Genomic DNA, 12,915 nt, shown 5'->3' with positions numbered 1-12,915 from the left:
GCCCAACTTTAGCTTCAACTTCAGTTTGAGCTCCAGGTGCAGGTCCATTTGCAGGCCCAGGCCTCTCCAAAATGATGCTGTGGCTGTGGCTGTGGTTGTGGCTACTGCCTGATGGCCCAACAAATTCATAAACAACATAGAAATCAAGTATACAAGCGGCTCCTCCATCTGGGGGGATATGGATGGTGCAGCAATTGGATGGCAGTGGGGCGGGGAGGGGAGCACACAATCAAGATGTTGGCTAGGAAAATTCTTTGCCTTCTCAGCCGCAGAAAACTCCTCGCCTCACGGACTTCGCGAAGGCAAATGTGCTGTCTTTGAGCCGAGTGTATACCCTGTATACTCTGTCCTTTTGTCACCATTTTACAAGTATTTTTTCCTTGTATTCTTCTGGTATTTTTTTCTATAGAAAGAAAGTTCTAGAATATTCTTAAACTTTTTGTGTTTAGGGTATAGGCCATTCGTTGTGGCTCCTTGAATCGAAACATTTCTTGTTTAGTTTTCGTTTTCGTTATTTATTTTTATCTACAATTTTCTTTTAGGCTGAGACGAAACGAGTTTTCCAGCATTTTGAGATTTTCTGTGGCCTCCCATCACTGCTCCCCAGCCCATCTTATCCCATCCCATCCCATACCCCTATTGCCAGCCCATTTCATCTTTGCGCTTCGTTGCAGTCGCTTGGAATTTAATGCCACTTTAAAAACACTGCAGTCTCTTCACAGATTGCTGTTGCTGCTGTTGCTGTTGCCATTTCCATTATTATTTGCATACTCGAAACATGGTGCATGGCTGCGATGGCTGCGATGGATATGTCTGGTTAATCATTCGGTCAACTGATTTCTATCTGATCTTGCAACTTGTTCGATCTTTTTTTTGTTGTTGTTTCGTTCTGCAAGAGATATTTAAGGGAATGGAAAATCATATTTATACCCACAGATACTTCTTCCAGTGTTCTCTGTAAATTCCTCGCTGGATGTGAGCTGTAGCTTTTGTTGCTGTTTGGGCTCTTCGTGTTGCTGGTCTGCTGTCTTCGCCAATTTTGCTTCTGGGCGCCACACGCTTCACACGAGCGTTAATTAAATTTGAATGTCTCCAAGCCACCGACCACCTGGAGCTACTCGTACCCGTACCGTAGCGCCTGCTTGGGGATCTTTTTGTTGTTTTCGGACGCTTGTGCGTGAGCGTAAGTTTTTAAGTATTTCTCATGTCGGAGATGGAGATGGAGCTGGAGATGTCGGAGATTCTTTTCACTTTTCTCTCTGTCGAGTGTTCGAGTGTGAAATCACAACAATGGCACAGCACCTGTGCAGCACGCAGCACGCCGCAGCCAACGCCAACCCAGTCCCGAGTGCCCCAGAGGCTCCAGCAGGTGTGAGTGACAGACAGCTTCCATGGGTTGGAGTGTGCAGAGGGAACGGGAACATCCATTGTTCGATTTAACTTTCACTGATTGCCCGTTGACAATGCGATGGGGCGGCCAGACACTCTGTTGCTCGTTCATTCGTTGCAAGGTGTAGGTCGCACACAGACACAGAGAAAGAGAGAGAGAGAGTGAGAGAGCGAGTGCAGATATGTGGGTCTTGGCAGAGCACTCCCCCGCCCATTTGGGGGATGCGAAATTCCATTTACTTTCTATATGGAAATATATTTTGCACACACTCGAAAGGAAGGCTAGACGAACGAAGCAGAAGTCGAAGCTTTGAATACCCAATAAATATATGTTATGCCAGCGATCCTTCCACGTTGCAGTCACGGAATTCCTTTCTGATTTCTTTATTGGGGCTAACGAAAATTCAAAATTTGCATTGCCTTTCAGAGCTCAATTCGTAATGAAAATACCATTTGGAAGGGTATATAGAAAGTTCCATTGCTCGGGCGGGGCGGAAAGCATCGGGTTGGGGCGACAACTAATTTCGAAAAATTATGGTTTATAGCGTGCGCGGAAGTTGTTTGCTAATTAAATGATTTTGCGATTTAAAATTTTAGACAGAAAAAAAACACTGGGCGAACAGGGGAGGGGGAAACCCACAGAGAGAGAGAGAGAAAGAAGCGGATGATAATTTTCAGATTTCAGCAGAGGCAATATTGTGTAAGTATTTGCAATACATGCCCTCATTCTTTGCACTTCAAAAGTGGGCATGTAAATATTACCACATTTGATGTCGTGGAAAACCCATGGAGCTTGACCGACCACCACCCCCTACCCCTTCAAGAGTTAAAATCTTGAGTTTGAGGCCCGCAGATCCAGAGATCTGTGCTGCCTGCCGTCTCTAATTTATTGAAGGTGAACGGAAATGTGCGCTAATAATTCAATGATTAATGGCTGTCTACGGGCCGCTGTGCAGGCAGGCCCCCTGCCAAAAAAGGCGATTTACTTTAATTAATTAAATACCAGACGCGGCCGCAACAGCCGCAGTGGCAACATTGAGGTGTGGGGTGTGGGGGGTTATCGTTACCAGTTTCTTGACCTTCACATGGAGCATGGATTTTCTTTCGTGTGTGACGCGCGGTGGCAACAGCAGCAGCAACAGCAGCAGCAACTGATTCAAACATAACTCACAAACTTTCGCGACAATTTTCACCTATAACTCATCCAAATGATAAGGCAACAACAACAAAAAAAAAACCAACTTCTCAACCAGTTTTCCCTCTGGGAAGCTGTCGTATCAATAATGGCTGAAACTCCAAACGGGAAGGCTGCTTTTGGGTGGGTGGAAAGCGCTGCACTACTTGGGCGAAACAATGGTTTTTCATTGATTTTGCTACCACAGAAGAACACAGGCATTGCGGCTATGAGATTTCTTTGTCTCGCAGCTCCTTAGAGATTGACCTTTGCTGAACTCCTTTTGCCCCCAGAGCAACCCCACACAGGCACCCTTTCGCTTTTATTTATGTTTTTGCGTTGAAAATCGTTTGTTAATTTGCATTTAATTTTGCTTGCGGAGTCGCGGAAAGAAAGCAACAAGAAATATTGTCCATAAAAATTCCACAAAGTTGGAGGCAGCAGCAGCAGCATCCAGACAGGCAGGTCCCCCGTGTCCGTGGCTCAGGTGCCCCTCATAAATTGTCCATTGCTACCGTTGCCGCTGGGCATCGTCTCCCTCTCTCTCTCTCTCTCTCTGTATCTTTCCATCACGCTCTTTATTTGTGGCAGCAACACCGCACCAAATTGATTTGAGCTGCGATTTTGTTAACCATTCCTCGAAGTATCTCGCTCTCTCGTTAAGAGAAAGGCGATGGCTGCTGAACCAGTATCGAAGCTGGTGCAGAGAGTGAAAGGCTACACGAAGCTGCAGATACTCTTTCGGATCATACAAAACGTATGTACAAATATGGAAGGGAAACAAACGAGGGGAAAGGTTTGAATTTTGCATGAATCTACTATTATCATTCATATGGCAGCATCAGGAATATTCTTTAGTAATTTCAGAGTTTCCAACATCTCATCAAAGTGCTACAACTCTCTTTTGTACAGGGTATGCATACATGCAGCCAGGCACTTTACTTTCTAATGATTCACGTTCAAACACTAAAAATAAATAAATACAAAACCCGAAAAATACAAAAATACAAAAATAAAATATGGCCAGGCCACAAAAATGAGTTTTTCATTTGCAATAATTTATTGTAAATATATTGGATGCCTACAAAAATAAAAATATGCCAAAGTAGTTGAATGGTATATAATTTTATTTTTATATTTTATTTTATTTATGATTTTTTCTTTATTATTTTTGTTTTGTTTATTATTTGTAAGTTTTATTATTCAAAAAAATAGGCAAAATTACCCAAAACCACTAGATAACGTGCTAGAAAAATTTGGAAAATATACCGGCGTATATTGGGCAAAACTGCAAATGGTTCTCCTTTTTCTTGTCTTTCAAAAAAAAAAGCACACCTCGCAGACAGACAGATAGACATTTTTGATTATATTTAAACGATCCAAAAGGTTCACGTAGTATTTTACTTGTTGCTGCAATTGAAACCCGTTTCACATTTGCAAGTGGAGGGAAAAAAACGAGCAAAACAAAAAAAAAAAAAGTTTTAATGAAAATGAAAACGACAACTACCGCGAAAATGTAATCAAAAGATATCTGGGGTGCTGTTGGGTCTGTTGTCTGCAGGGAAATCTTGGGTCTGGTCTGGTTATATGAACCGTACCGGACTCCATGCCACACCCCATGCGATCAGGGCACAGCCCCAAAGAGACAACGCGACGACTGACCGCCAAAATGTAGTACTCGACGTAGACGAGTGTCGTTAAACAAAACAAAAGGCACTGGCGAAATAATAATCATAATACTCGTAATGATACCAGAGAGACCTGCTCCCAAAAAAAAAAAAAAACAAAATACAAAAACAAAAGAAACACAAAAACAAAAACTCAAAACGAGACAGAGATTAATGTCGCATGACAATCATGACGGAAATCTGAGACCCGCGGAGTGGACAACATTTTCGTTTTCATGAAAAGTGAAAAGTCGTCGTCGGTTGGTCGCAAGAGTCGCAGAGTCGCGCAAAAATTGACAACACTTTCAATTGTCGCATGTTGCTCCCCAAATGAAATTTCAGCTATTTAATGAAATCAAAAGTGAAATACAAGAAAGCAAGGTGGAGGTTTATTTAAGGGTCGAAGCTATGGATACCCTTTCCATAGTATTCGTTTTGGGCAGTAGCTCTTTACAATTGACCAAAATAATAGTGGAGTATTTTTTTTATTCTATGATACTCCATGTTAATGCTAAAAAAAATACCCCCAGTACTTTGTATATTTATCAAGCACTTTTCCACACTTAATTTCCTTCAAATTTCCACACGAAGAAAGAAAGACCTTACTGCACTGCACGGCATTAAAATTTAATTAAGGCACAATGGTTCACAGAATTAAAATGGATGTTTTTCACACTAATACGTCTGGTTTTTGGGTTTGGGATTTGAAGTAGTTATTAATAGCTCTAGCATTCAGCTGCCAGCATACTCGTACCTCGTTGTCATGGGGAGGTGAGAGCACTCACCTTGTACTACTTTTCCCTAGACTTTTTAGTCTCTCTCTCTCTCTGTCTCAGGAAAACCCATGCTTCGAATTGTTTGCTTTTGATATTTAAATAACTTTTCCTCAAACTCTCAGATGCATCACTTTCCAAACAATATCTTTGCTTTTCCATTGAGTGCACAATTTTTTTTTGTATTTTCACACACACACCAATTTTTCATGCCAAGAATATCCCACAATCCAAAATGCATTTGGGTTGGTTGGCAATTTGTAATGAGGCCGCTCAGAAGTTTTCATTTTTCCCAAATGAGGCATGCCCCACCACGTGGGAAACCGCAGCGACCTTGCAGCCAGCAAAGAAAACTCTAGTTTTCCTTACAAATTTATTTGCATAAAAAATAGATTTGCAGCATGTGTAAAATTATTCTTTTCATAGAAGTGACCCTCGAAATCAAAGCAAAGATCGATACGGTCTTGGGCTTTGAATTTGAATCCGCATATGAGTCGTGTCGATCGTACCATTCGTATTTGTCTGCAAAATTGTCTGAGTTATGGCTTCAATGACCCACTGACTTGTTGGTGCCGCGAATGGAACTCGATTTTGCATTTTGCATGCTCCATTTATTGATTATACTCGTACTCGATACAAGAGAGCCCGAGACCGAGCCAGAGCCAGAGACAGAGCCATTAATAATTTGTTTGTTTGTTTATGTTTGTATTTTTTGGCAGCCGCTTTTCATGAAATGATTTCCTACTTCCGCCATTCGAAATATCTATGGCCAAAAAAAAAAGGCCAAAAAGTCATGATTCATGTGTTAGTTGCAGATACATACATTACATTTAATAAACGTGATTAGCGTTTTGTTTTTTTTTTTTTGTTTGCTGCCACAACAAGTGCCACTAAGTGTGTGGCAACGAATGAACACACAATGAGCAAATAAATGAAACATATATTGTGGGGTTTTTTTACAACTGGCATTTAATTGAAATTCAAATGGAAATGCAAATATTTGCTGTCATCAGACATTAAAACTTTGCTCATGAGAGACGAATGAAATCGTTGCCTAAAGTGACAGCAACAGACAGCCCAACACTCAACTTTGACTTTTTCATTTGCACAACAAAAATTTAATTATTGAAACAAGACAGACACAAAAAACAATGTTTAAAAATGTTAATAATGATGATTTATAGAACTTGTTTTCACGGGTTTGTTTTTGTTTTTTTTTTGTTTTATTTGTTGTTGCTTGCGACCTTGGCCCCAGCCACAGACGTTCGTCGTAATCGAAAAAGTTCCCAGAGAAACCCCAAAAAACAAAACCAAAAAAAAGGTCGGCATTAACCCACGGGAGAAGGGCCGGGGGGGGGGGGGGGGGGGGGGGGGGGGGGGGGGGGGGAGCGGGGGGGGGGGGGGGGCACAGGTGTGGAAACCAAATTGGTTGCCAGCGGGCGGGGAAGCAGGGGGGGGGAGAGGCGCGGGGGGGGCCACCCTTGGGGAAAACAAAACTTTACTAGTAAAATCATTTCCCCGTTTCGAATGCACTCCCAAGGCTGAATGAAACCTTTCAATGGCTGCTGAAGGGTGTGCTGTACATGTACGCGGTGCCTGGTGCCCCCCAACAAAAAATATCGTATGAGATTTTGTCAAGAAATCAGTATCAACAATCCCCGCAAGCCAACGAAAAAAAGAGACTGCATGAAGGTCATGCAGCAGCAGCAGCAGCGTCGAAGCATCGTTGAAATCCACAAAAATAAAAAAATAAAAAGGGAAGAAAATATAATAAAAATAAATGAAAATAAAGCGTGATAAATAATTGGAATAAGTGGAGATATACTCGTACTCGTACTCGAATCGAATGTGTGTGTAGGCCCCTGATGATATGACAGAAATAAATGCACCGAAAAATGTTATAATTATTATATTTAAGAGCAGCGAGCGCTCCTTTTTATGATTTTTATCGTTTTTATTTTGAATAGAAGCCGCAAAAATATTTGAATAAAAGCATCAAAAAGCAGAAGCAAATAAATACCCATACCCTGACGAAGAAGAATAACAAAACCCCATGCTAGTGGCAAGAGGCAAATACATGTTTGTACATGGATCTGCGCTGAGAGAAACGCAAGAGCATAAAAAGTAGAAAACAAATCAGAAAATATGCTACTATTTTGCTTAACTTTGTGCTCTTCCTGCTGCTGCTCCTCTTCTTCGCACTTTTTTTTGATGCCAAAGATTGTGTTTCACTGCAGATGGGAGGTGGTAGGGTGAGGGCTGTGAATGCCAGTGTCATGTTACCCATGGAAATATAAATAAAAAATATATCATCGTTTAAGGTAAAGGCTAACACTATCAATCCAATATTCGTTTGTCTGTGCGGAAGCATTATCCAACAAAGAGTGAAATTTGTGCACAACTCTACGGAAAGACATTCGCTGCTGTATTATTTTGTTTATGATCTCTCACAAATTGATTTGGCTAGTACATGCGACTAAGATTCGTTAGTCATGGGGGTTGGCGGGTAGTTGTTTTTTGTTTTTTTAGTGTTTTTTATTTTATTGCTAAACAGCGCGTTTGATGGCATCACATAAAATTGAGCGCAAAAATCAAAAGGAAGCGCAATGAGCTGCTGCCCTGATGTCTGGCATGGAATGGCAATGGGAATGGGCATGGGCATGGGCATGGTATGGGATGGGACGAGATGGTTACGTGGCAGTGGCAAAAGTTGCATCATCGTCATTATAATCGAAGACCCACAAAAGACAATGGGCACTGTCTATAGGGTCGGTTCGGTCTCTCTCGACACCTCTGGTTGCAGAGGGTTGCACGAATGGCAACGCTTGAATGGAAATGGAAACGGAGTCATGTGATAGCCCATGAGCTTGCAACTGGAACTGCCTGCCCGATGACTGACTGACTGACTGAGTGAGTGAGCGAGCGAGCGAGCGAGGAGTGGGTAGTGCGGATTGAGTGGATCAAAGTGTTGACTGGGTCTGGGGTTTTGCTTGACTTCATATCTCCCTCTGCCTCTGCCACTGCCACTGCCACCGATTGCTGTTGGCTGTGATTGCAATTAAGGTTTTGCTGCCGCCTCGCCTCGCCTCACTGCTCGTCATATCAATCCCCAAACCATCCCCATGTACATATGCAACGAAAACGAAAAAAAAAAAAGGGAAGTACTTGTAATCGATAGCCAGAGTAGCTGGTATCAACACAGGCAGGCCAGGCCAGGCCAGGCACTCTCCCATGCCATAATTGTCTAGCATTAGTCGCTGCATTCAACCGCAGACACATTTGTTTCGATCCGATCCGATCCCATGCGATGCGAAGCCCAGGGATTCGTATTCGATGGCTGGTTATTATGTCACACATTTCGCTTTTCGTTTCCTGATGGATCCGCGCGCCACTCATGTGATTCGTCTGGTCAATAATTGGTAAATAATCGCCACCCCAAACGCACGACTCGCAGCGATTTTTCGGTAAGGTTTTTTTTTTGCTCAGCTCAGCCGCTCAGCCGCTCAGCCGTTTATGCCATGATTCCACTCAACGATAGCTTAAACGTACGATCATTATGGTACCCATATGATTAAAATCTACAATAACAGGAAACCAGATTTTTTTTCGACTTTACTGAGTTTATTTAATACGAAATGTAAGCCAACAAATCGTAGCTTAGCAATGGTAAAACTTTTTCGAGGTTACAATAATTTTATGTACAACTTTCATTGTTAATATTCGTTGATATTTTATGCAAATGAAAAGTGTTTTAGATTTTAATCGATGCGAGTTGCAAACATCCAAAAACTCTGCCCCATGCCATACCATTTTTGAAGCTTTCATCTTACGTGTTCATTTTTTTTTTAATAAAGTCAACGACTTGCCTTTCTTTGCTAGATTTTTCTTGCCCTCCCACAAGGACAGGCACCAAAAATCAAAATTAGTCTACCCTTTTTTTTTATCATTTATTCGTTTTAAATTCATTCTGTAGGTGTGTGTGAAATGTCCCATAGGTAAATGGCCCCATTCGGCTGATGGATGTTCGCATTGAGTGTTTCTGGTGTCAACAGTTTTCTGCCCATTTTTTCTGATGCCTTACCCAATCCAATCCAAAATTAGTGTCTCGCGTTTGTCGTTGGTTACCCTTGACAAATTTTCTGTTTAAATTTAATTAACACTTGACTTTTAATTACTGCAAAAAGAAATCCAACACCACCAAAAAACCAAGCCCATGTCCAAAAATCAAATATCAGACATCAGACAGCAAACAAACCACCAAAAGAAAGCGTGAAGCAGAAAGAGTCGCGTCGGGGAATCTCACTCCCTGCTTCTCCCCCGCTATGCTTCGATATTTCATAATCAATGTCATAATCGAATAATTTGTTGTATGTTTTCCATTGGACTCTGACACACATTTCGAGGCGTTGTTTCATTTGATAGGGGGGCGTGGCACCAGGCACCACCACTGGCTATAGAAATCAGCGCATGGGTCTATGGCATTTTTTTTGGTGGTTTTTTTCTTCTATTTTTCTTTTTTACCCACGCCACAGAAAACAAAAGACTTAGGAAACGAACTTGCCCCCAAGACACAAGTGATGCAAAGAGTGAAGTGAACGCAGTGGCAGAGAGATACAGAGCGCACACACAAAATGTGGCACACAAAAAGAAAGGGTAAGCTGTGGCGTCCATCGTTTTAATGATATATTTCAGAATTTTCTTGGCTTCAAAGCGAGATAGGGATAAAAAGCTGCGCTTTGCCTTTTGCTTGCAATTTTTAAAGTTTTTTAAAATTAGTTTGATAAATCTATAAAGAACCACAAATACAGATTTTATTCACTAAATATATACAAAATCCTTCCAATCGAACCGGTTAAGGAAAACAGCTCTCTGGTTTCCCCATAACGTTCATTGTCTTGCTCAGGAAAATCATGTTACCCGGTGATGCGGTTAGGGCATGAGCAACTGGGCGAATTAGTTGCTCGCATTGTGGCTGCTGTTGTCTGGATTTTTGTTGCCAAGATTGTGGCCTGTCGTTGTCGTTGTCGTTGTGTCTGGTGTTGTTACAGAACAAACCGCTCATTAGGCCCATTAAACTGCAACTGTGAATTTTGTGTGTGTATTTGTTAGTTAGTTGCTGTTGCTGCTGCTGCTATTGCTGCTGCTGCTGGAGATATAATTACCTGAGAAGGGGCTTTAACTTTAATGTTAACACAAATTCCACATACTCTCCACCGTGCACACACACACACACACACGAGTGTTGCCATGGAAGTTCTCTCAAAAGGAACCAAATTTTAAGCCCCCTTTGAATTTAATTCTCTGCAAGGTTCAGAGTGCCAAAGCGAGACCTTTAAAGTGTCAAAGCGAGACCTTTCGAGTGCCACAAGTGTTTAGGTTTGGACTAACATCAAAGCTGCTTCGATTACCAGCTAAAGTCAGTGATGCAGCACGTCATGCGGCAGCGCCACTCGGTCGTGCAAGTGTTCACAACTTTTGTTGTAACCCTCCTGCACATGACGTGATCATATGGAGACCTCAGTGTGAGAGACTGTGTCAACCCGGCAGTGGGTGTGTTTCCAGGAGAATGGTGGTGGAAGACGGGGCGGGGGGGGGAGGGAGCAAATGTGCAGGTAAAAGTGCAGAGGCGCATCTTCCCGTCTTTCGTCTCACGACCCAACCAGGGGGCCTCCAGAGGCGGAGGCAGAGAAGAAGAACAACCCGACAATGAGGCTGCAAATGGAGCCATGCCGATGCCGATGGCGATGCCGAGGTTGTGGCATTGTCTCTCTATCTGGTGGCATGACATGAGAATTAGGCGCGCAAAAGCGCACTCAAGTCGGAAGAGTCACAAAATCTTTGGATGCAGCTGGATGGGGGGGTAGCCCGAACCCGAACCCGAGCCCAGATCCAAGCCCAGTCAAGTCTCTTGGTGGGGACTCTGTTCGCGACTCTCCTAAAAACGTCGCCGCGAATGTGTGTATTGGGGTAACGTTCATCACGTTTGTCGATGCAATTTCACAGATAACTGTTTTTCCATGTGACCAGAGTGCAGGCCCCAGCGAGTGCTAGGCCCCGAGAGGGTATTCATGGCAGAGAGCGGGGGAGGGCGGCCTAAGCCTGGCATTGCATAATCCCCGCCACCAGCTTGGAAAACAATGCACAAGCGCTTTTCAAATGCCGCAATTATCTGGCAAAAACCAGAAGAAGCAGAAGAAGAAGAAGAGGAAGCCAAAACCAGAAAAGGAAGGTGCATTTTCCCCTCAACCGAACATTTGAATACCCTGCGCCAGATGGCTATGGCATATAGGATAAGTATTACGTTGGTGAAGGATCATGGGGCCGATCTGGTCGAGTGACTTTAATTATTTCTTATTTTCTACAAACTTTCATTGCCTTCGCTTTTGCTTGCCTTTAAAGCTTACCGTTGCGACTCATCATCTGAACGTTCTATAAGGACTGGACTGTGGGAAATGTTTCACAAGTGAATGTCCTGCCATCGAGTATTTCTGGCTGCTCTCTATTCGTTTTGTGACTGAGAGTCTTTTCTGTTCTCTTTCTGCACAGTTCTAAACTAATAATCTACATATACAATTTAAAGAGTTGCTGACCCTTTGGCAGGGTATACTTAAAAAATTCGACTTCAAAAAGCAACACCGAAAAAACCGAAAGAAACATTTTTGTTGGCTTTGGGGTTTTCCTTTTGTGGGTCACAGCAGCCCGTGGTCTTCGCTCCGCTCCGTCCCTCTCTCACTCGCTCAATCTTGTTGGTTTTTGTAGAATTTAATTGTTGTTGCATAGACGAATTTTGTATATATTTTTGTTGTTGTTGTTGTTAGTGTCGCATTGCCATTTAGCGTTTGGCATTTCAAATGCAATTTTATTTTATTTGTTTTGGCTTGTTATGACATTTTTATTTTATTTTTGTTTTGTTTTTTTTTTTTTTGTTCGGTGCCATTTGAGCGATTGTCTTTGACATTTTGTTTTTTGTTTTGGTCTTGTTTAATAACAAATTACAACAAATGGAACGTTGGACTTCTTTTGTGTGCGCATTGCGCAATGTTTGCATTTCCTTAAGCATAAACAAAAAAAATAAATAACTTCAAAGCAAAGCAAATACTTTAAATGTCATCGAAACAATAAAAACAAGAAATGAGACCCCAACAAATATTTACAAATGCATTTTGCATAAATTGTGGCATTGTCATACGTTCGAATGGTTTCTTTTGCTTGGCTTTTCTTTCCCACAAAAAATAAACCAACAAAAAAAAAAAAAGGCAAAAACTGCATAGGACAAAATGCAACAAAAGGCCACTGCCTTTTGGTATCACGTACAAATATTTTGAACGTTAATTGGCCCGCGAGTAGAAAGCCAAATGTTAATGAACCACAAAAGCCACAATGTCCGCTAAGTGAATATTAAAAGGCTGGAAAAATATGCCACCAGCCACCAGCCACCTGCCACCTGCGACCATTTTGGGGCCCATAGATGCACTTTGCATCTGCAGCGATTTGGGGGGCAAACGGAGCACTCTTGATGGGAACCTTAAGTGGACATCAAGTGATGCACTTACTCGCAAAATGCACTCCACTTAGCCAACAGCGTGGCTGCAATTGGAACAGTTTTTGTAGACAAGTGCAGAAGAAGAAAATGAGAGTGTACCGGTTTGTCGCTGCTGCAATTCAACCTCAATCAATCCCATTAAACAGGTCACCAAGGAAACCAAATCTGTGCAGCTACTAACAAATCAAAATAAGTCACTTAAACTACTAGCCAAATACAAGGTAAACCCATTACAATATTATCTCAAATTTAGCACATAAAATCTTAATATTTTCAGTTTTTTTGCCATTAGAAAAGTCTTCAAATAATTTCAATCAAATGCGATTATTTGGACTTATTTTCTATCAGTTTAAAAGCAGAGAGGAGATT

General features: G+C 42.0%; 1 protein-coding gene across 1 annotated transcript in view; it reads left to right on the top strand.

Moving 5' to 3' along the window:
- LOC111067043 (zinc finger CCCH domain-containing protein 13) overlaps positions 1–12,915 on the top strand; it is a 32,170-nt gene that overhangs the window by 596 nt on the left and 18,659 nt on the right. The window lies entirely within an intron of this gene.

Source organism: Drosophila obscura, unplaced genomic scaffold (genome assembly GCF_018151105.1).
Source record: "Drosophila obscura isolate BZ-5 IFL unplaced genomic scaffold, ASM1815110v1 contig_73, whole genome shotgun sequence".
In the NCBI taxonomy this organism is placed as follows: domain Eukaryota; kingdom Metazoa; phylum Arthropoda; class Insecta; order Diptera; family Drosophilidae; genus Drosophila; species Drosophila obscura.
This window is presented reverse-complemented; position numbering and strand designations above follow the sequence as displayed.